The sequence below is a fragment of the Peromyscus eremicus genome, chromosome 10 (assembly GCF_949786415.1).
Source record: "Peromyscus eremicus chromosome 10, PerEre_H2_v1, whole genome shotgun sequence".
NCBI classification, from domain to species: domain Eukaryota; kingdom Metazoa; phylum Chordata; class Mammalia; order Rodentia; family Cricetidae; genus Peromyscus; species Peromyscus eremicus.
This window is the reverse complement of record NC_081426.1, coordinates 8,663,724-8,687,673: the sequence shown is the minus strand read 5'-3', so window position 1 is coordinate 8,687,673 and position 23,950 is coordinate 8,663,724. Positions and strand designations below refer to the sequence as shown.

Sequence of the window (23,950 nt, the reverse complement as noted above, 5' to 3'; positions counted from 1 at the left end):
CAAACCTTCTTGAGTTTTAAAATCAAACTTAGCCTGAAGCCAGGAGGAAGAAAGAAAGACACACACCTGCACCGAAGACAGGTAAGAACCGGGAGGAAGTCACCCTTTAACGAGATGAGCTTAAATGCTCTCCGAGATCTCTCACCTGCACATCTCTCCTGCCACACCCGTCAGAAAGCACCTTGCCCTCTTTCCTTCTTCCCTCCTTCTCCCCTTTCCTTCTGCCTTTTCTGGGCAGAACATGCCAGTGTCGTAAGCCTGTCTACTCTGACACTCCCGGAACTGTTACTGTCTCACTGAAATGCTTCCACCCCATCCAGCTGCTCCCAGACAGCCACTGCTGAGCCTGCCTGCTTTTTCCAGCTCTAACTTAGAAATGGGAACTTGCTCTTTCTCACTTTTCCTGGCTGCTGCTAAGAACCTCAGTTTATCTGGCCTATTATGTTTTCTCAAAACCCAATAAAACTGTCCTGGAGTTTCCTTTAAAAAACAAAACAAAACAACTTTTATTAATGAGATTAAAAACTTGCCCAAGGGGGCTAGAGAGAATGCTCAGTGCTTAGAGCATTTGGGACTCTTGCAGAGTACCTGGGTTTGGTCCTCAGAACCCTCACAGCAGCTCACAATTGTGTGTTAACACCAGTTCCAGGGGGAATACAGTGCTCCCTTCCAGCCTCCATGGGCATTGCACACACCTGATACACACATACATGCAGGCAAAACCCTAATACACATAAAATTAAAAGGCTGAATTGTTTATTTTAAAGAAAACTTACTGACATAGACGCATGTCTGATAATGCAGAAGCATTACGCTGGGCCTTGCTCTCTAGAGATGGGAAACAGGATGTATTAGGTTGAATAAACTCGATGAGCAAAGACCTGGGGTAGAAATATGCCTGGTAGTTGTGGGGAGGAAGCAGGGTAGATAGCCTCGCTTGCTGAAAGGCTAGACTCCTTCAGAGGGACAGGAACACAACAACAGCACTCTCCAACAAGATTGAGGCAGACAACACATTTTGCTATTGGTGGAATGTGACTTAAGAAAACTCCCCCACATGAGATTGTTGGTTTACATGCAGAAATCTCCTTACCCAAAAGTTAGCGACATAAATAACTGGTATCTCACTGAGGTCTGGTGACTAGGTGCATTGCAACAGGGAGGGAACGTTTACCAAGAAGGTGCTATTTACACGAGGGCACTGAGTGACAGCGCACGGCAGGTGCCCAGGGTCCCTGTGAAGTCTTACATGGCTTGACTAAGCACCATCACTGATGAAGAACCTACTAGAAATGTTTAGTTGGCACGAAATGCACAGAATTTCATTTAGAAATTTTCAAGCTCTGTGCGGTGGCAGCATCATAGCCAATGAAGTTCACCCAAACACAGCTATTGCTAATTAAAAAATCTTCCCAACAGGAAAGAAAGTTTCATGTTTCTAAGCTTTTGACTTGAGAAAAGGTCTGACTATTAAAAACTCCACGGACCTGGAAAGATCCAGAAAGACAACAGACACGCTCTTCCTAAATCCATCCCCACCTTTGCTTTTAACTCTGTGTGAAGCTCAACTCTTCTCTTAGAGACCACAACTCCTTCTGTAAATTGGGGTAATGGCACTTGCTCACCACTTCAGAGGCAATCTGGGAATTATGAAACAATGTTCTCAGAGCTCTTTGAGAGGTACAGATGAAAGGGCTTAATTATCATTGTAGTGCAATTACTCTGACGTCATTTTTCCTACTTAGAGTTTTCTAAAGTTTATGCTTGGAAACGGCAACCAAAACAAACAAAAAATTAAAATCTAAACCGGCCATTACAACAGTTACAGAGCACTGGAAACCACCAGTGAGATGAGGCACACGGTGAACAACAGGGAACCACTGAAGATGGCAAAATCTCATCCAATTATTTTTCAAAAAGCCAGTGAGTCCTTCTGCTCTGTTCTGAGGCAAAGTCTCAAGCTTACAGTCATTCTTCTGCCTCAGCCTCCTAAGGGCTGGGATCACAGGTGCTGGTGTGAGCCATCATGCCTGGCAAAAGAGCCTTTTTGGAGAGAAAGGGTGATGGTTGAGAGGGGGTAGCTCTTCAGGTAGCTCTGGCTGTCCTGAAACTCACTCTATAGACCAGGCTGGCCTTGAACTCAGAGATCTGCCTCCCAAGGGCTGACATTAAAAGTGTGCACCACCTCGCCCAGCCAAAAGAGCCTTTTTTCAGAGATCAAAAGAAATGAATGAGCCAGGCAGTGGTGGCGCACGCCTTTAATCCCAGCACTCAAGAGGCAGAGGCAGGCAGATCCCTGTGAGTTCGAGGTCAGCCTGGGGCTACAGAATAAGTTCCAGGACAGGCTTCAAAGCTACACAGAGAAACCCTGTCTTGAAAAACCAAAAAAAAAAAAAAAAAAAAAAAAAAAAGAAAGAAAGAAAGAAAGAAATGAATGATTCTTTTTCAATTATTTTTATTTTATTTTATACTATGTATATGAGCATTTTGCCTGAATATATGTCAGTGTACCATTTGTGTGGCCTGGTTAAGCCACAGATGGAGGCCAGAAGGGGGCTTTGCATCCCCTGGAGTTGAAATTATAGATGATTATTTATTATGAGCTACCATGTGGGTGCTGGGAATTGAACCCAGGACCTCTGGAAGAGCAGCCACTGCTCTTTGCTGTCGAGCCATCTCTCCAGCCCCTGAATATTTTTAAATGAATTGAGACACTATTGTGCAAGCCTTCGACTTTCCTGACTTATGACAATGGAAACGTGGTTATCAAGGAAAAAAATTATCAAAATAACCTAGAAGTCCAAGTTTTCTTTATTTATTTACTTTTAAATTTGTATCTTAATTTCTTTTTACTGTATGAATGCTCTGTTCACCCTGTGTGCCTGGTCCCTGTGGAGGTCAGAAGAGGGCATCAGATCCCCCGGAACAGGAGTTACAGGCGGCTGGGAGGCACTGTGTGGGTGCTGGGAATCGAACATGGGTCCTCTGCAAGAGCAGCCAGTGCTCTCCCTTAACCTCTGAGCCATCTCTCCAGCCCTAGAAGGCAAAGTTTTAAATTTTGCTATACTTAAAAGAAAATAGAAAGACACTAACTAAAAATTTTTAAAACTGACATACTTCAGTAGCTAATCAGACTGTGCCATATGATCTGTGAAAAACTAAAGTGTTAATCCCCTAATTTGGAATATTTCTCGTTATACCCAGACCTTGGTCCCCTCCTCTCAGGGGCTACATTCTTTAAAAGCCCATGTAGTAATCACAGACTAACATTTCTTTTCCTCTCCTGAAGCAAAGCTTCTGTTTAAAACATTAACAAAATGTTCACAGTTGTTTCACTTCACAGGCCACAGACAAAAAGAACAAGTCAAATTACTGGTTTGCTGTATGTTGCTGTGATAAAGCACTGACCAAAAGCAAGTTCAGAAAGGATCCTTTCAGTCTATGGGGAAGCCAGGGCAGGAGCCTGCAGGTAGATTACTGGGGCAGAGACCAAGGGGGAATAATGCTTGCTGGCCTGCTCCCTCAGACTCCCTCAGCTGGCTTTTCTACAGCATATGCCCCTCCTGCAGGGATGGTACCTCACAGTGGAGTGAGTCGTCCTGTCTCAGTTAGCAACCAAGGAAATGCCCCGCAGACATGCCCGTGGGCCACTCTGATGCAGGTAGACAATTGTAAGAACACTGCTTTAGATCCAGAGATCAAGAGACAGAGACTGGGCCTATGTAGACTAGAAATTGGCAGCAGGACTCGGGGTTGGCTCAAAGGTTGGGAGCACCGGCTGTTCTTCCAGAGGACCCAGGTTCAATCCCAACACCCACGTGGTGGCTCACAACTGTCTCTAATTCCCATACCAAAGGGTCTGACACCCTCTTCTAGCCTCTGAGAGCACACCATCAGACACATGCAGACAAAACACCCATATACACAAAATAATAAAAGAAATTTTAAAAGGAGAAGGTGGTGGAGCATGAGGAGGAGGAAGAGGCAGCAAGGATGTCCTTTGCTATTTAAAAAAAAAAAGAGCTAGGCAATGGTGGCACATGCCTTTAGTCCCAGCATTTGGGAGACAGAGGCAGGTGGATCTCTGTGAGTTTGAAACCAGCCTGGTCTACAGAGAGTTCCAGGACAGCTGAGGCTACATCGATAAATCCTGTCTCAAAAAAAACAAAAATATAAATAAATAAATAAATAAATAAATAAATAAATACGCAGCAGATTTCAACTGTGGGATCAAATCTGGCTTGCACCTGTTTCCTTTATCAAAGTTTGATTGGAATAAAGGCACACTCATTTTTATATCGTCTATTTTATATCAGGCTAGAGTGGCAGAGACAATGTGGCACACTAAGCTTAAATTATTTACTTTATTTCCTATTTTTATAGGAAAACTCTGCTATTCAAAACTGCCAAAAAATTGTCTCAGTTTTCCACATTACAGAAAAATAAAAAAATAAGTCAGCATTGGACTGCAGAATGGTTTAGAGCACTGACTGCTCCTGCAGAGGACCCGGGTTCAGTTCCCAGCACCCACATGGCAGCTCACAACCACCTGTAACTCCAGTCCCAAGAGATCTGATGAGCACAAGCATACATACAGGCAAAACACCTACACATATAAAATTTTAAACACAAAAACAAAACAGCCAGCATCACAAAATGTTTTAAAAGCATATAAGCTTTTGGAATTTGTTCTTTTGTGTGGGGAATCCTATATCCGATTCTCATCCTAGTGACAACTTGAATTAATGTGATGAAAACATGGGTAACTTTTCAATCCCATGATAACTGTGTAAATATCACACACGCACACACACACACACACACACGCACACACGCACACACACACACGCGCACACACACACACACGCATGCGCGCGCGCACACACACACACGCACACGCATACACGCATGCGCGCACACACACACGCACACGCACACACGCACGCGCGCACACTTACACGCACACACACACTCACACACTCACACACGCGCACGCACGCACACACATGCACGCGCACGCACACACACTCACACACACGCACGCGCGCACACACACACGTGCACACACACGCGCGCACACACACACACACACGCACACACACTCACACACACACACGCGCACACACACCCTTACCAGGGAAGGAAAACCAGAGCAACAGAGATGGTTCACCAGGTAAGGCGCTGGCTGGCAAGCCTGACAGCCCGAGTTTGATCCATGAGATCCACAGGCAGAAGTTAAGAACTGACTCCTGCAAGGCATCCTCTGACCTCCAAATGTGTGAGGGGCATGTACCCCAACAAAGTAAAGAAATAATAACAATAAAATAAAGAGCAATTAGATCCTGATTTTTACCACATACAAATACATTTCAATTAGGTTACAAATTCAGTGTTAATACACAACAACAACAACAACAACCCAAAGAGGAAAAAAAAAAAACAAAAAACTGAGAGTAGGTAGGATGTAGTTGGTTGTCATTGTTTTTTTTGTTTTTGTTTTTGTTTTTTTTCCTCTTTTCTCTTTAGGGACCCATCACCCAGTTCCCAAGCTCCCAAATAAATACACAGAGACTATTCTTTCTTATGAATGCTTGGCCTTAACTTGGCTTGTTTCTAGTCAGCTTTTCTTAACTTAAATTATCCTGCCTACCTTTTGCCTCTGGCTTTTATTTTTCTCTATTCTAGACACCTTTCATTACTTTTCACTCTGTGGCTGGCTGTGTAGCTGAGTGGCTGGTCCCTGATGTTCTCCTCTCATCCTTTTCTCACTCCCCAACCTCCTCTTCCCAGATTTCTCCTTCTATTTATTCTCTCTGTCTGCCTGCCCTGCCCATCCTTTCTCCTGCCTTGCTATTGACCAACCATTCAGCTCTTTATTAGACCATCAGGTGTTTTAGACAGGCACAGTAACACAGCTTCACAGAGTTAAGCAAAAATAAAATAAAATAAAGAATGCAACATGTCTTTGCATCATTAAACAAATATTCCACAGCATAAACAAATATAACACATCTTCACTAATATTCCACAACAATAGGATATTTTTAGAGAGGGTCTAACATGTTAGAAGTAGGAAACCTAAAATAAATGCATAACAAGACTGACACATTAAATACACAAAATAAAAATCCTCCCAAAGGAAAAAAAAACATCACTAATGAAGTTTAAATGGTAATAAATGGCAATACCTAGGCTTAAAATTTCTCTAATAAAAAGCTGTAAGTTGACAAAAAATCCTAAACTATTCAATAAAAAGTAACACATACAAGATGTCATAGACAACTGATAAGAATACATGTCAACACATGCTAGACATATGACAACATACTCAACTGCTGTGGATATGGCTCTGTATAAATAAAATGCTGATTGGCCAGTAGCCAGGCAGGAAATATAAGTGGGACAAGCAGAGAAAAGAATTCTGGAAACAGGAAGGCTGAGTGAGGAGACACCAGCCTGACGTCCAGGGAGCAGCATGTAATGGCACACAGGTAAAGCCATGGAACACATGGCAACATATAGATTAACAAAAATGGGCTGAGTTTAAGTGTAAGAGCTAGTCAATGGTAGGCCTGAGCTAAAGGCCAAGCAGTTTAATTAAGCTTCTGAGTGATTATTTTATAAGCAGTTGTGGGGTCTGTGGGGCTGGGCAGGACTGGAGAAAACTCCAGCTACAAATGGCACCCGATGGCTCGAGTTTCCACCTGAGAATACTTAATAAGCAATTCTAAATGGAGCCAAAAACAGGTTTCTGCTTCATGTCTCATGGGGGCCTGCAAGACAACACCTTAACATGCAGGCTTGAGCTATTCTATGGCGGGTTCGCAGCATACAGGCTGGAGCTACAGCATGGCACACTCCCGCCGAGTACACAGATGTTTCTATAAGCCGCACAACATGGTGCATGGTAGATACAGCTTTTGCTGCTTTAAAAAAAAAAAAAGAGGTTTCTGGGCTACACACTGCTTTAATGGAGGCATAGACCCACTGCTTCCGAGAGTTGGTGGTGCACATGGCTTCCCAGAGCCAGAGCTGGTGGTAAACAGACCACCTCCATGTTGGAAAACTGAGGTGAATGGAGCCAGCAGCTAAAGCTGCCATTTTAGTCCTAGTAATGCTGCAGTTTAAAGCAACAGATTCACAATAAGGCAGAAGACTTTAAATGGTTTACAATGTGTGTAAAAATGTACATAGGCTTGGAAGAGAAAAAAAAGTAATATATAAAGAAATAGTTTTAAAAAATAAAGTCTTTAAAGAGAAAGTAAAAGTAATATAAAAAATAAGCCACGCAAAGATGGATATCACACAGAGAATCTGGATTGTGTTGTCTTTGGGATTTTTTACTGCAGAAAGACATATGGTTGTAAAGACTGTTCAGGTAAACAAATATGTATATTTTAAAGGTATTTTGACTTCAAAATTTGGATCTAAGGATATGTTGCTTTGGAAAAGAGGCTCTGCTTTTGTTTCCACAGAAAGCCAGAGGCTATGGATTTGTTCCAGATTAAGATACATCAGGTTTGACCAGCCAAGACCCCCTGGAAGGTCTCCGATGACACCATGGCCCAGATGATCCAACATCCAGAACGGTTTCAAGGCAACTGGCTCAGACAATACAACCTCACGGACTACCCCATAAGCCTAAAATTTTCTTTGTGTCCCCATAAGAATACAGCGCCCCCCCTCCAGCAGGAAGTAGTATCAGAAGCTACGCCCAAATTCCCAAATATACCAAGCTGGCTTTGGAGATGGAATTGGTTCACTCCTTCTCTAAACCCAGACATATTGCTAAAACAAAAGGTTAAGAGATTTTTCTGTCCCATATCAGAAGAGCCCTCTGGTGTGGGACAGAGCAAAAGCAATATTTTTATTCAAAAGCAGGTTGATTATAAATGCAATCTCTTTCTAAAGAAGAAAAGGGGACAGTTTAGATATGATAGGATGAAAGGGTAGATTATTGAACCTACTTTTAAAGAGCAACTTATTTAAAATGTTTTACATTGGTATAGATTTTAGTTTATTGATACAAATTTAGAGTTGATTTTGTTCTACTATATATATATTTCTACTCTTGTTTAAGGTATTATGTTTATGTAACTCATTTAAATTGTAATGGATAATTAAGAAATACAGATTAATAATTAGTCTTCTATGATAGTCGAACTTGTAGCCATGTTAGTTAAGTTTTCTAGGTATACACAGATATGTTTCAGATAGGTTATCTTCAAACACTTCAAAGACTTACAGAATATGGCATTTAAAATGTTTTAAAAATTTAGACTTTCTGGATGGTGAGACATGTCTGCTCCTGGCAGCACCGATTTACTTCAGAGAGGAGGATGGGCATCGAAGACACTTTGTATGGAGTTTATCTTCACCTTGGCAAAATTAGCCATTTGGGCAAGAAACTGTTCTTGCCTGGACTGCTTGAAAAAAATGTATCAACTGGACATGCAGGACCCATAGGAAGGTGACCACTGAACTTTGCTTGGCAAAATGGTCCTTCAGGTTCCTGCTTCCAAGAGGAAATTGCCAGACATTCTACATGACTGAGAGAATCTAGACCTGTGGGCTGAAAACAGATGCCCCAACTTTACAGAGAAACTTTGGATGACTGTCCAGGCTGCCAGCTGTCTCTGTCTACCCTGCAAGACTCCCGAAACTTGCTTGCATCCTTCTTCCATTTCTCAGGTAATATTATATCCTTCTGAGGTCTTTGATGTAGTTGAGGACTAGATAGTTATAATTTCCTTAGTCATGATAAAAGATAAGTTAGATATGAAAACTTAGACTCACAAATATAGGATAGAATGTCTTCTTTAATTTTGCCAAATATAAATAGACTAGATATTATAAATAGACTAGATATTGTTACTGTAATTCTTGCTTGATAATTGTTCTGTTATATGTAACTTTACTATGTTAAAGTTAAAACCTTTCTTTTTGGGAAAAAAAAAAAAAGAAAGAAAAGGGGAAGTGCTATGGATATGGCTCTGTATAAATAAAATGCTGATTGGCCAGTAGCCAGGCAGGAAGTATAGGCGGGACAAGCAGAGAAAAGAATTCTGGAAACAGGAAGGCTGAGTGAGACACCAGCCTGACGTCCAGGGAGCAGCATGTAATGGCACACAGGTAAAGCCATGGAACACATGGCGACATATAGATTAACAAAAATGGGCTGAGTTTAAGTGTAAGAGCTAGTCAATGGTAGGCCTGAGCTAAAGGCCAAGCAGTTTAATTAATATAAGCTTCTGAGTGATTATTTTATAAGCGGTTGTGGGGTCTGTGGGGCTTGGCAGGACTGGAGAAAACTCCAGCTACACTCAACATTACAGACAAAAGAACACAGAGCAAAATAATAATAGAAATCCTTTTTAAAATCAGATTGAGGAAAATTAAAGACTGTTAATATCCAGGGATGGCAAGGATGTAGGCAAAGAAGCATCATGCATTGTTAGTAAAAGGGAATGACTACAACCTTCTGAAAAGTGACTCAATAATTGCTAATTAAAAATTAAAATACAGGGTTGGGAGTATAGCCTGGGGTAGAGCTCATGTTCTGTGTGAGCAAGGTCCAGTATTTACTCCAAAGCCCCCAGATAAAATATGCATACTCTTTGCAATAAACTTTTGCTTTGGGGGCTAACAAGAACAAAAGCATCAGCGTATAAGAATACACACAGAAGTACAGATGTTTTTCTGGAATGTTTGCAGTGGTGCAAACAAAGAAGAGACATGTCAATGTCATCAATGCAAGAACAACTGGCTAGGAACACAATACATATAATGTGACTGCTGGAGATATTAGTCACACCTGTATCTAAGGAGCGGTGGAGATGCCCAGGGTCTAGTGCAGTGGCAAAGCAACACACACAAGCGACACACAAAATGTTGCTGCAGATACCCAACCAGATACCACACCTTGTGTAGTTCTGTTTGTATCTGCAAGGAAAATGATTTGAAAAAAATCAGTATCAGTGGTAGGACTCAGAGATCTTCCTAACATTCTGTATGTTTTTTATAGTTTTCATTCTTTCTTTTAAAAAATACAGTATGAATTCTTTTGTAATCTTTGAAAATGAGCTGAATAAATAACATATACTTGAGATGGGAGTTCTTCAACTCACTTAATGGGTGTGTAAAGAGAACCAAGGTAATAAACCACTATTCCTGCCGGAAGTCAGCTCCATGTATCCATTTTCACCAATTTCCCCTGGCACCACAACTAGAGGAACATATATCTCAGACACCAGTGAACAAACATTAAGTGTTCAAGTTACCTACACACCCCAAACATACATACTGTCAGCCAGCTCTGCTCATCACTAGGGAGGAAACGGTGACATAAAGTAGGCCCTATGCTACTCTTCATCCTGGAATTCTTGGTGTTTTTGTCTGTTTGGTGCTAGAGTGAGCCCGAGACCTGGTTCCTTGATAAATACACACCACCACTAAGCCACCATCCTGCTGCAGTGATAAAATATCCTGACTAACCTCTTAAAGGACAAGGGCTTATTTCTGCTCACAATTCAAGGGTACAGAGTTGTGGTGGTCTGAATGAAAATGGCCTCCCTAGACTTACAGGGAGTGGCATTATTGGAGGTGTGGCCCTTGTGGGAGGAAGTGTGTCACTGAGGGGAGGGGAGATTCCGAAGCTCAAGACAGACCTAGCAGCTAACTCTCTGTCCTGGGTGCCTGCAGACCCAGATGTAGAACTCTTAGTTACCTCTCCACACCACATCTGCCGACATGCCACCATGCTTCCTGCCATGATGGTAATGGACTAAACCTCTGAACTGTAAGCCAGCTACAATCAGATGTTTTCCTTTATAAGAGTTGATATGGTTGGTCATGGTGTCTCTTCACAGCAGTAGAAACCCTAACTAAGACAGAGTCCACCACAGCAGGGAAGTTGTCCCAGTTGTGATAAATGCCATGATCAAAATGGTTTATTTCAACTTACACTTGCAGGTCACCATCCATCACCGGGGGAAGGGCAGGGCAGGGACTCAAAGTAGAGCTTTGAGTGCAAACCACAGAGGAACACACTGCTCACTGGCTTGCTCCCTCTGGCTTGTACTCAACCAGCTTTCTTAAACGACCCAAGACTATCTGCCCAGGGGTAGAGCTACCCACATGGACTAGGTATTTACTAACATCAACTAGCAATTAAGAAAATGCAGACATGCTCACAGGCCAATCTGACAGATGCAATTCTTCAATGGAGGGTTCCTTTCCCTAGGATGTCCAGTTGGCCACCAAGAGTGGCCATCACACAAGTCAAGAGGGCAGAAGTAAAGCAGCAGGTCCCATTACATCTGCAACCAAGAAAGAGAGTAACGCTTGCTGCTGCTCGGCTCTTTCTCCATGTGCAGTCCAATATTCCAGCCAGGGAATGGTGGGACCCATAATGGATGGGCCTCCCATCCCAATTAACTAAATCAAGCTAATCCCAGAGGCCCAGCTCCCAAGTGAGTCTTGATTCTGCCAAGTTGACAATTAACACTAACAGTCACAGCTACCTTCTGAACCTTATCCTAGCATCCTTGTTAGACAGTCTTTGGAAGTATATTATTACTATTTAAAGATTCATTATTCAATTAACACATTAAGAGCATTTGTAGTATGATTCCTCCAAATGGCATTTCAATTAAATACATTATTTTGCTACAATACATCCATTGAGGAGAAAAAGATATTGCTTATGTATTAACTCTAATCTCAGTTGGTCCTAGATCTAAGTTTGAATACTATTAGGTCTAGAGGGACCCAAAATGGCAGTGCTGCGGACAATGTCCTCAATGACAGTCTAGGCTCTGCTCAGGGTGGACTCTGGGTAAACAGAAAGACCACTAGTGTACAAACAAAACCTAAACTCAGAATTCCTCACAAATCTTGTGAAGCAGGTTTCTGCTTGTCAGAAAAGGCCATTACTTTCCTTCTCCGCCCCTCACAGCAATTACCTCCAGCACACAGCCTGTAACTGATCAAAGTCCCCATGTTGGTTCCCAGGCTGTTCTGGGTCACATGTCCCCCTGCCCTACCTTCCCCCTACAATGTTACCTGTCCCCTTAACACTGCCCAGGTTTCTCCTGCTTTTTTGCTCTTCTCTGCTCCCCGAGAAACAGCTTGACAATCTGAATCCCCAAAAAGACCTTTCTACCCACAGAGTGGTCTAGTTTGGTGGTTTTACAAATCTAAAATTCCAGGTAAAGCAAGTAAGCCATGATAACAAACATCAAGTATAAACATTCTTAAAATGTATTATTCTTTTTGCTAATTGAATATTTTCTTATTCCCTGACAGTTTACAAAGAAAAGGAAAACTAGGTGCAGTAGTATGCCTGTACTACTAGAGAGGCTAAGACAACAGGACCGACTGAACCTAAGAGTTCAAAACCAGGAGTGGGTGTGCTGGTGCACGCCTGTAATCCCAGCACTCAGAAGGCAGAGGGGCAGACATCTGAGAGTTCAAAACCAGGGGTGGGTGTGCTGGTGCACGACTGTAATCCCAGCACTCAGAAGGCAGAGGGGCAGACATCTGAGAGTTCAAAACCAGGGGTGGGTGTGCTGGTGCACGCCTGTAATCCCAGCACTCAGAGGGCAGAGGGGCAGACATCTGAGAGTTCAAAACCAGGGGTGGGCGTGCTGGAGCACACCTGTAATCCCAGCACTCAGAAGGCAGAGGCAGGCAGACATCTGAGAGTTCAAAGCTGGCCTGTGTATACAGCAAGTTCTTGACTAACAGGGGCTACAAAAGGAGATGCTTTTTCAGGTAGATCGATTCCCAATTTTCTGAGAAACCGCCATACTGATTTCCACAGTGGTTGTACAAGTTTGCACTCCCACCAACAGTGGAGGAGTGTTCCCTTTGCTCTGTATCCTCTCCAACACAGACTGTCATTAGTGGTTTTGATCATTGCCATTCTGACAGGTGTAAGGTGGTATCCCAGAGTCATTTTGATTTGCATTTCTCTGATGATTAAGGATGCTAAGCATTTCTTTAAATGTCTTCCAGCCATTTGAGATTCTTCTTTTGAGAATTCTCTGTTTAGCTCTGTAGCCCATTTTTAATTGGATTGTTCAGTATTTTGATGTCTAGTTTCTTGAGTTCTTTATATACTTTGGAGATCAGTCCTCTGTCCGATATGGGGTTGGTAAAAGTCTTTTCCCATTCTGTAGACTGTCTTTTTGTCTTATTGACCATGTCTTTTGCTCTACAAAAGCTTCCCAGTTTCAAGAGGTCCCATTTATTAATCGTTGTTCTCAGTGTCTGTGTTACTAGTGTTATATTTAGGAACTAATATGTCAATGTGTTCAAGAGTACTTCCTACATTTTCTTCTATCAAGTTCAGTGTAACTGGATTTATGTTGAGGTCTTTGATCCACTTGGACTTGAGTTTTGTGCATGGTGACAGATATGGATCTATTTGTAATCTTTTACATATTGACATTCAGTTATGCCAACACCATTTGTTGAAGATACTTTCTTTTTTCCATTGTATAGTTTTGGCTTCTTTGTCAAAAATCAGGTGTTCATATATGCATGGATTAATGTCTGGGTCTTCAATTCAATTCCATTGATCCTTATGCCGGTTTTTATGCCAGTACCAAGCTGTTTTTATTACTATAGCTCTATAGTAAAGCTTGAGGTCAGGGATAGTGATGCCTCCAGAGGTTGCTTTATTGTACAGGATTCTTTTAGCTATCCTGGGGTTTTTTGTTTTTCCATATGAAGTTGTGTATTGTTCTTTCCAAGTCTGTGAAGAATTGTGTTGGTATTTTGATGGGGATTGCATTGAATCTGTAGATTGCTTTTGGTAAGATTGTCATTTTTACTATGTTAATCCTACCTATCCATGAGCATGGAAGATCTTTCCATTTTCTAATATCTTCTTCAATTTCTTTCTTTAGAGACTTAAAGTTCTTATCATACAGGTCCTTCACTTGTTTAGTTAGTGTTACCCCAAGGTATTTTGTATTATTTGTGGCTATTGTAAAGGGTGATGTTTCTCTGATTTCTTTCTCAGCCCTTTTATCATTTGTGTATAGGAGGGCTACTGATTTTTTTTTTTTTTTTTTTTTAGTTAATCTTGTATCCCGCCATTTTACTGAAGAGTTTATCAGCTGTAGAAGTTCCTTGGTAGAATTTTTTGGGTCACTTATGTATACTATCATATCGTCTACAAATAGTGAAAGTTTGACTTCTTCCTTTCCAATTTCTATTCCTTTGATTTCCTTTTGTTGTCTTATTGCTCTAGCTAGAACTTCAAGTACTATATTGAATAAATATGGGGAGAGTAGACAGCCTTGTCTTGTTCCTGATTTTAGTGGAATTGCTTTGAGTTTCTCTCCATTTAATTTGATGGTGGCTGTTGGCTTGCTGTAAATTGCCTTTATTATGTTTAGTTATGTTCCTTGTATTCCTGATCTCTCTAAGACCTTTATCATGAAGGGGTATTGGATTTTGTAAAAGGCTTTTTCAGCATCTAATGAGATGATCGTGTGGTTTTTTTCTTTCAGTTTGTTTATATGGTATATTACATTGACAGCTTTTAGTATGTTGAACCATCCTTGCATCCCTGGGATGAAGCCTAGTTGATCATGGTGGATAATTTTTTTTTATGTGTTCTTGGATTCAGTTTGCCAATATTTTGTTGAGTATTTTTGCATCAATGTTCATGAGGGAGATTGGTCTGTAATTCTCTTTCTTTGTTGCATCTTTGTGTGGTTTGGGTAAGGAGATGCTTTTTCAAAACAAACAGACAAAACAACAACAGAAAGACAAAACCAAGTGTTCAAAACTAGCCTGGGCTACATAATGAAACCCAGTCTGGAAAAATGATAGAAAGAAAGAAAGGAAGGAAGGAAGGATGGACGAACAAGACAAATGGACGCTTTCCTTAATTCATTTCCCTTATTGCTTTTCTTTTCTGAAATGGTATTCTTGGCTTTTAGACAAGCATTTACTATGGAGTAAGACTACTCACTGGCCTTGCAGAGCATTAAAGGGACTCCTCACTCACGCCCATGAAATATGTGCATACACAAAAAACCATAAATGTAAAAACATGGCGGCATTCTTCCACCCATAGACGGGGAGAAACCGTATTACTTTTCTTTCACGGTCAGCTCCAGCTACTTCTCACTGCTTAGCCACTCCCATAGGCTGGGCTTCCTGAAGCTGAGGGGTGCTCTACAATATCAAAGCTTGTGAGCTTCTCCTGACCACTCTTATTTAGTAGATGATTTTTGATTCTGTCATAAAGAATTGCCATTAACCAAGAGAAAATAAGACTTTTGATTAGATTGTGTCAGTTATGACACTAATTCTAAAGAATTACAGTTCCTTAACGAGAAAAAGAATCTCAGGTTTCAACAGAGTATTGAGAGAGTATTGTATGTCCTAATTTTTCACTCTTCTTCTGTGGGTCCTCGGCTATGCTGCTCTGAGCTGTGGGGAGGAGGAACATCTGAGTCATGTCTTGCTATGTGCCTATCTTTATACGAGTTATATGACACAGATAGTTACCAGAGCAAATCACACAGAATTTCTACAGAAGGAGATCTGATGTGAACAACTATTCACATTTCCCAGAAACAGAATTCTGAAGACTTTTTTTTATTTTATGTGTATCAGGGTTTTGCCTACATGTATATACGTGCACCGTGTTTGTGCCTGGTACCTGCAGAAGTCAGAAGAGGTCCTTGGAGCTCCTGGATCTGGAGGCACAGACTACGTGAGCCACCATGTGGGTACTGGGAACCAAACTTAGGTCAGTGCTCTAAAGCACTGAGCCATCTCTCCTGCCCTGGGAAGTAGAATTCTTTGGGGTGCTTTCTCCAGGCCTTTTGGAAAGACTGTATCATGTAAGATGTATGATGCTTTAACTGAACTCCAGAGCAGTGACCAAGATGGAGGAAAATACACATGAGCTTTAGTATACTGTGCAGCAGCTTCCTTCCATCCTGGATAAAAACTTAAGACTGGATATTTTCAGGAAGGTGAAACAGCAGTATGTTCTAAGTGTAAGCTAGGGCACAGTGAAATCACCAAATGGGACCACTCTGTGGGAAGAATGAAAGGTTTATTGGAGATCAAACTACCCAGGCTGTCTTTAGGAAGGCAGAGAGAAGCAACATTGTGGAAGGCAAGTGGACTTGAAATGACAGTCAGCAGGGTGGGGTCTCTGGGCTGATACAGGCTGTTTAGATTGACCATTGGGGAGGGGGTTAAAGGTGGTTCCTGGTAAACAGAAACCCACCTTTGGTGATTCCTGAGGAATGCCGAATTTAGACTTCTGTTTAGGACATTGTCACTAGCACTGCCATTTGGTGGCCCATTTTGGATCTAACACAAAGCTGAGGTTAAATACTTCAGGGAAGCTCCTGAAGAAGTAACAGCTTCAGGAAGTCCCTGAAACTGACTGGCTTCACTAGGCCCCTCCCTCCCTAAGAGTATATAAATAGTAAAGACTGCACACTCTCAGAGGAGCCCAGCTGTCCAGAAGAATCAGAGTCAAATTCAGCCAAAGCAGAAACCAGCCAAGTAGCCTGGAAGAAGCAGACTAGCCAAACTGCCGACAAGAAACAAAGACCAGCAGAGCAGGCTGGAAGAGACTTGTACCGACTGAGCCACCTGGTTTCTAACTGTGTCATGAGCTGTCACTCACAGGGGTGGGCTTTGGTGATGCATCTGTCTCTGATTCATTTCTGCTCTTATAAGCAACTCCTCACCTATGTCTCTGTATGTGACCCCAATAAAACTCATTAGTTTACCAAGTTGGACTGTGGTGGTGTCCATGCTCCACACTTAGTTGGGGGAGCTCCCTATCTGGGGTGAACAGACATTTGCTCACATTCTCCCCCAGGAAAATCTGTCACACTAACTGTTTAAAATGCTGAAACAGGGCTAGGGATGTGGTTCAGTTTGTAGAGTGCTTACATGGAGTTTCAGCACCACATAAACCATGAGTGTAGCTCATGCCTATAATCCCAAAACTTCAGAGGTGGAAAGAAGAAAATCAAAAGTTCATCATTATTGGCTCACTGGGAGTTTGAGACCAGTGTGAGCCATATGAGACCCTGTCCCCTTCACTAAAAAAAAGTAGGGGAGGGAAGAAAAACAAAACAAAATGTTAGAACAAGTTCCCCATTACTGGTAAGGCAATTTGGATGCCTTAACATTTACAGTAGTGAATCATTCTTGCTCAAAGCAAGAAATTTCATTTGGGATTCTAAAGTCAATTTGTTCTTACTGATTGTACCTTTTGGTATAGTAAGATTGGGGCTTATAGAGCCTTGTTCAACTTTGAAAAACAGCAATCAACCCTGGATCACAAACAAAAAAATGTGGGGCTGGGCAACAGGAACCAGTTACAACCCACAGTGATGAATCTGGCTGCAAGGAGGCAGCTGCCCCTCTTCTTTCAGCTAAATCCTACATAGATTTATCACCGATGAGGAAAATTTTAAAAAACAAACAAGCATTTGTGCTATCAACTTAAGGGTTGTATGAAGGATGTCAGCTTTGCCCTCAAAACCAAACCCCTGAAGTCTGTTGCAGGTTCTCCTTGACATAGAAAACACCCACTAAGACACCAACAAAGCGGCAGCCTTGTCAGGGTCATGTGATGGTGTACCTTGACTGACAACTAGATTGGATTTAGAATCACCATGGAAACAAACCTCTGGGCATGACTGTGAGGGAGTTTCTAGATTATGTTTATTAGATGGAGGATCCACCCTAATCATGGCCAGTACTGTCTCAAGAGGAGTGGGAGAAACAGGCTGAATTTTAAAAAGCGAGCTAATAATGTGTGCTGGCTGGTTTTATGTCAACTTTACACAAGCTAGAGTCATTTTAGAGAGGAACTCCCAGTTGAAAAATAAAAATGTCTCCATAAGATTGACCTATGGGGAAGACTTGTAGGATATTTTCTTAATTACTGATTGGGGGGGGAGGGGGGGAAGGCCATTGTGGATGGGGCCACACCTGGGCTGGTGGCCCTATATACTATAAGGAAGCAGGCTGAGCAGGCCATGGGGAGAGAAGCCAATAAGCAGCATCCCTCCATGGCCTCTGTGTTAACTCTTGCCTCCATGTTCCTGCCCTGACTTCTTTCATGATGGACTGTGATCAGGACATGAGAAATCAAATAAGCCCTTTGCTCCTCAAGCTGCTTTTGATCATAATGTTTTATCACATCACAGAAACCTACTGCCCTCTGCTTCTGGAGTGTGGATGCAATGAGACTCCCACCAGGACTGATGTCCTGCAGTGGTGGATGGAGAGCCATGAGAAACCCTCCCTTCTTTAAGTTCCTTCTGTCAAGCATCCTGTCACAGCAACAGGACAGTGACCGATACACTGAGGAGACTCAGTGCTAAGAAATGGAAGCTTGACTTGACAGTCTACCCCGATACTGAAAGCAGTATTTTTCTCAACTGATATACAATACCATGCAATGCACTGAAAAAGTTGGGGTTTGGAGAAATAGCATAATTTGTAAGCATATAGCTCCTTTGGATCACCTCTTCTCATGAGCCTCCTTGTTCCCTGTAGGAAGCCCTGACTGACTGAATGTGTGCTGCTGACATGGGCAAGGTCATGTCAAGGACCCTAGCCTCAGACCCACAAGCCCCACCTCGCCCCAGCTCAGAAAAATGGCAAAGCCTTCTGGAGGGGTCTGAGTATGGATACTGATAATTTCTGTAGAAAATGCCCACCAATAGTTCCCCAACCCCATATTTATGGCCAGAAGAATCCTTTCCTACAGAGACTGCTCCTACCAAGATCAGCCATACCTGTCTCCTTGTTTATCTGGATGTAATAACCCACCTCCCTCTTCAACTCTATATAACAAACAACGAGCTGCTCAGATACTGTAGATTCTCCATCTGAGAGCTCAGTTCACCCAGTCAAGCTTGTCTGCATGTCTGTCTTTTCTTTATTTCCTTGCCCCCATCTTGTCAGGTCCAATCCTGGAAGCTGTACGAGGCTACAGCACCACCCTTAGTGTATCCAGACGACAGATCAATGATAGGAAAGGAGACATGCCACCGTGGAGCCAGCCGCATGCAGCTCGGTCTGACTTCCTACCTTTTCTTCCAACATAAATTTGAAACCATCTGCAAATAATACAGACACACAAAACTAAAACAAGCATCTCTCTATGGTCTGAAGACTTTAAAGCTTTCAGGGGAAGGACTCTTTTTAAATGGTATCTCCAAGAATAAAATTTCAAGGGAAAATGGCTTGTTTCTGACTACCTGTGCATTCAACATGCTAGAAACACAAAAGAAGTAAGGCCAGGTTTCTGACCTGGAATTTGCAACATTCTAGAGGCCAGAGACTCGAGAGATTCTGTTCATAAAACGAAGCCTTAGGAGAATGGGATTAGTGTCAGTGGCTATGCAAATTGTGACTTGCATAACATAGTCAACTTCTCCCAGCAGGCAGATTCTAGGAGATCCCTGCTTGAGAGATAAACATGCCTTCAGATGGGTAGTTTTTTATCTTTAACTATTCACTTCCTGGGATAAGAAGGAGGGACTGATTTGATTAACCCATTATTTTTTCTGTTTAAAATTCACTATTTATTTATTCAAACAAGTATACATAATAAAATTTACAATCTTATTACAGATGAATGTCTCTTCCTTATCTTAAGCCAAATTAAGTATGTACTATTAGTATTTAAACATGGTACTGAAGTTGGCTAAAAAATTCTTAATAATAATACAAATTTTAAATTTATTCTGACAATTTAACTCAAGTATATAGTGAATTTTGGTCTATTTACTGCATCCCCCTCCTTATCCCCTCCTATTCCCTCTTAACACTGTCTTCTTCCCAACAAGCTTTTCCTACGTTCACATCATGGGGTGAGGGTGCGTACATGCAGAAGAACTGTGTGTCCATTCCACTGAGTGTGATGTGGGCTGTTTGCATGAGCATGGTTGTGAAGCTGTTTACTGGAGCATGGGCAACTAACCAGTGACCACACCACTGAAGAAAATGAGACTTCTGTTCCCCAGCAACCATTAGCTGCCGACAGCTTCTGGGGAAGGGTGGGACCTCATGAGCTCCCCCAGACTATTTCAGTTTTCAAAGGGACAAAGACTCTTGTTCCTTTCGTTCAGCTCCTCGACTTTCTGGCCTTGGATCTCGTCTTCCTCACTGCAGCTTGCGCTAATGTGACCCAGCACACTGCTCCGATGATTCTCTAGAGACTGCTTTCAGATTGCTAACCATGGTTCCCGTACTGTAGCTGCACTAAGCATCGATGTAAAGCACTTTCTAGTATCCTAACCCATCATGTCTAAAAACATGAACTGTGACACCAGCAGCCCTGGGCTGAAATCCCGGTTCTACTACTATAATCCATGAGAACAGTGAAATGACTTAAATTCTCTGGACCTCTTTCATTCTCTGTTAAGATGTAGATAAGAGCAGTTCCTTCAACAAAGGTTTGTTGAGATGTCTAAATAAGATAATTCATACAGATGTAAACACAATGCTTGGCACAAAAGAAATGTCCACACTATATCAGCTGTCTTCCTGCTAAGCTTGTTCATTATTTGTGCTGGCTAGTCTTATGTCAACTTGACACAAGCTAGAGTTATCTGAAGGAGGGAGCCTCAATTAAGAAAATGCCCCCATAAGATCCAACTGTAAGGCATTTTCTTAATTATTGAGGGCCCAGCCCACGGTGGGTGGTGCCATCCCTGGACTGGTGGTCCTGGGTTCTATAAGAAAGCAGGTTGAGCAAGCCATGGGGAGCAAGTCAGTAAGGAGCTCACCTCCACGTCCTCTGCATCAGCTCCTGCCTCCTGGTTCCTGCCCTGCATGAGTTCCTGTCCTGACTTCCTTCAATAACAAACAACAATATGGAAGTATAAGCCGAAAAAAACCTTTCCTCCCCCAACTTGCTTTTTAGTTATGGTGTTCCAACGCAGCAACAGAAACCCTGTCTAGGTCATTATTCATTCCTTATTTCTCCAAAGAAATTACTATCTTTCCAGTCACCAATCTCAGCTTCATGGTTCCTTTGACACCTTCCTTTTCACTGTGGCTAACATTCAGTTAGATATCAAGTCTCTTTTCCCAAGTCCAACTGCAAGCATTTACCCACTCTGTTCATAGGCACTGCACTCAAGCATATGGAATAGAAAGAACAATTAACACACACACACACACACACACACACACACACACACACACACACACACTCTGTCTGCCAAGGTTACAGTTGGCCAGGCCTGTCACATACCTGTAATCCCAGCATTTGGGAGGCAAATGCAGAAAGTTCTTGAGTTTGAAACTTGTCTACAATTATAAAGCAAACTTAGTCTAACCTGATCTACATAATGAGGGCTAAATAAGGATTAAGGATGAACATCAGTGGTGGAATGCCTGTCTTACAACCCAAGCTTCTGAGTTCAATCCCCAGAACTGGAAAAAAACAAAACAAAACCAAAAAATGTCAGTGTATTTATCTTCAAACACCAACATCCTATGACCTATTTTTTCTCTGCTGTGATGGCCACTGCCTGATGTTAGGTCTACACTTTTTACCACTTGGACTAAATGCTATTTTTCTTATAGAGGCTCTTGCCACTCATTTCTTTTCATTCAAATATAAATGTGTACAAGTTATCTGCTATGAACATACTGGCCATAATTATTTCACTTCCTTTCAGATAAGGTCTAACCAACTTTTGTTTTGTTTTGAGACAGGCACTTGCCATGTAGGCCAGGCCCAGGTTGGTCTTGATTTCCTAATTCTGCTGCCTCCTCTTTTAAAATGCTGGGATTACAGGCATGTACTACCTCATCTAGTTTCAGTCAGCAACTTTTTAACTTCCATCTAACTGTTAAGGAACCTCAAATTCCCTTCAAATACCTATCAACACAAAACTACTTCACTTTCTTGTGTGTGCCCTGCTCTCTGGATCCTTTTTTCTCTCTCAATACTTTCACTTCTGACTCGCATACCCCACACGTATGCATTCTGCAATGCTTAGTCAAAGACATCCTCATTATACAATCCTCTTGGGTGCCAACCCCCCCTCTCCACCTCAGCTGGGTCTCCATCAGTGTTCCATCTGCCCATACTGTGGAAACTGTCCTTTCCTAACAAAGGCTATACTTAGGAGCATCACACCTCTCTCTGCTCCACAAGTGTCTGATGCATCATTTTGAATGCAGTAAGGGTTTCATAAGGTACTGACCCAGACAAAAAGATGTCTGTTCGAAGAAGAGTCAGAGAGAATGAGCGGAGTCAAATCCACGACACAGTCCCGAAGTGCAGCCCCAGCGACTCAGATGCTGGACAACTGCAGGACTGCAGCAGTTACTTTTCTCAGTGCTGGGACTGGGTATCTGAAAGAGCAACTGAGAGAAGTCGATTCTGGTCCACAGTGCAGGAGAGACAGGCCATGAAGAAGCGGAAGCAGGGCCAGCTCTGCTTGCTCACCTCTCACAGGTCAGGAAGCAGAGCCAGAGGAATGCTGGTGCTCAGTTGTTTCCTCTTTTTCCCTATTGATTCAGTTTGGGACCTTTGTCCAGGGCAGGAATTCCCACCCTACGCCCCATAATTAATTCTCTCTGGAAACATCCTCACAGTCTCACCTGAAGGTGTGTTCACTAACACCCTAAGGCATTTCTTTCTTCTCTCTTTCCTTTTTTTTTTTTTAAAGACAGGATCACATATAGCTCAAGCTGGCTTTGAACTCACCATGTAGGCAAGGATGACTTTGAACTTCTGATCCTCCTGTGTTCACCTCTTGAGTGTTAGCATTACAAGTATTCATCATCAAGCAGTGTATGTGGTGCTGGAGACTAAACCCAGTGTAGGGAAAGGAGGAAGCCCTGACTGAGTGAAGTCCTGAGTAAATGTGTGCTGTTGACATGGGCACAACCCATGGGAAAATGGCAAACACACACACACACACACACACACACACACACACACACACACACACACATATGAAGCTCAGGAAGAAAGTGGGAAAGCCTTTCCTTCTGGCCCATGTGTGGATGTTGATAGTGTGTGCAGAAAATATCCACCATAGCTTTCTCCCCCTACCCCAGGATACTTACAGTCTGAAGAGCACTCCCTTACAGAGACTGCTCCTACTAATTAGCTAAACCTGTCTCCTTCATCCAGCTGTACACCATAAACTCTGCCTCCGTGTTTTATCTAGATGTAATAATCTCGCCCCTCTGTTCAACATGTAATAAACATGGTGAGCTTCCTAGGTGCAGAGGCTTCTTCAGCACAGACTACTAAGTCCCAGCCTTTTGTCTGTGTGTCCATCTGTCTGTCTTTCTCTGTTCCCTCACAGCCCCAGTCAGGTATGCCCCTGGCACCATGCTGGACAGCAACCCAGGGTTTGGTGTAAGCTAGGTGGGCAAACACTCTACCAACTGTTATACCTCTAAGCCCCGATGTTTCTTAATCCAATCAAATCAACAGTCAATACTGATCATCACAAGGATCCTTTGCACTCCCCTTATACTAGCTTTTCCTTGCAGAACTGGAAAGGAATTTGGAGCAAGAATACTGTCAGACTGAGGCCATCCATGGCTCAGAACTTCCAAATCATCACACCTGATACACATGGTTCATATCACTCAGAGAACCATAACCTCACTACTTACTTTTCATTTCAACAGACTTAATTGTGCTAATGCACTCACTGAGTACCAAGTTACACCAGACACCAAAACACGCATTCTCAATATCGGAGAATTCAGCTCTCGGAATGGGCCTGGATGGAGTTTAGGAAAGGTGAACAGAGCTACAGCCAGGGAAAAGGAGACACCACCATGATGGTGCATGCCAGAATCCATGTACCAGGGCAGCAACAGCAAAAAGACAGGGAGTCTGAGGCCACCCTGGGCTCCCATACAGAGTGCACAGAGTGAGTAGCAGGCTAGACCG

At 42.5% G+C, this 23,950-nt stretch overlaps 1 protein-coding gene across 3 annotated transcripts in view; it reads right to left on the bottom strand.

The window, feature by feature from the left end:
* Nucleotides 1-23,950, bottom strand: part of Commd1 (copper metabolism domain containing 1) — a 140,286-nt gene that overhangs the window by 28,629 nt on the left and 87,707 nt on the right. The window contains exon 3 of one of the 3 annotated variants that reach the window (XR_009381787.1): nt 11,194-11,318. The exons of the other annotated variants lie outside the window; for them this stretch is intronic. The gene's annotated coding sequence lies outside the window, so the exon portion shown is untranslated. The remainder of the gene's footprint in view (nt 1-11,193; nt 11,319-23,950) is intronic. 3 annotated transcript variants of the gene reach the window in all.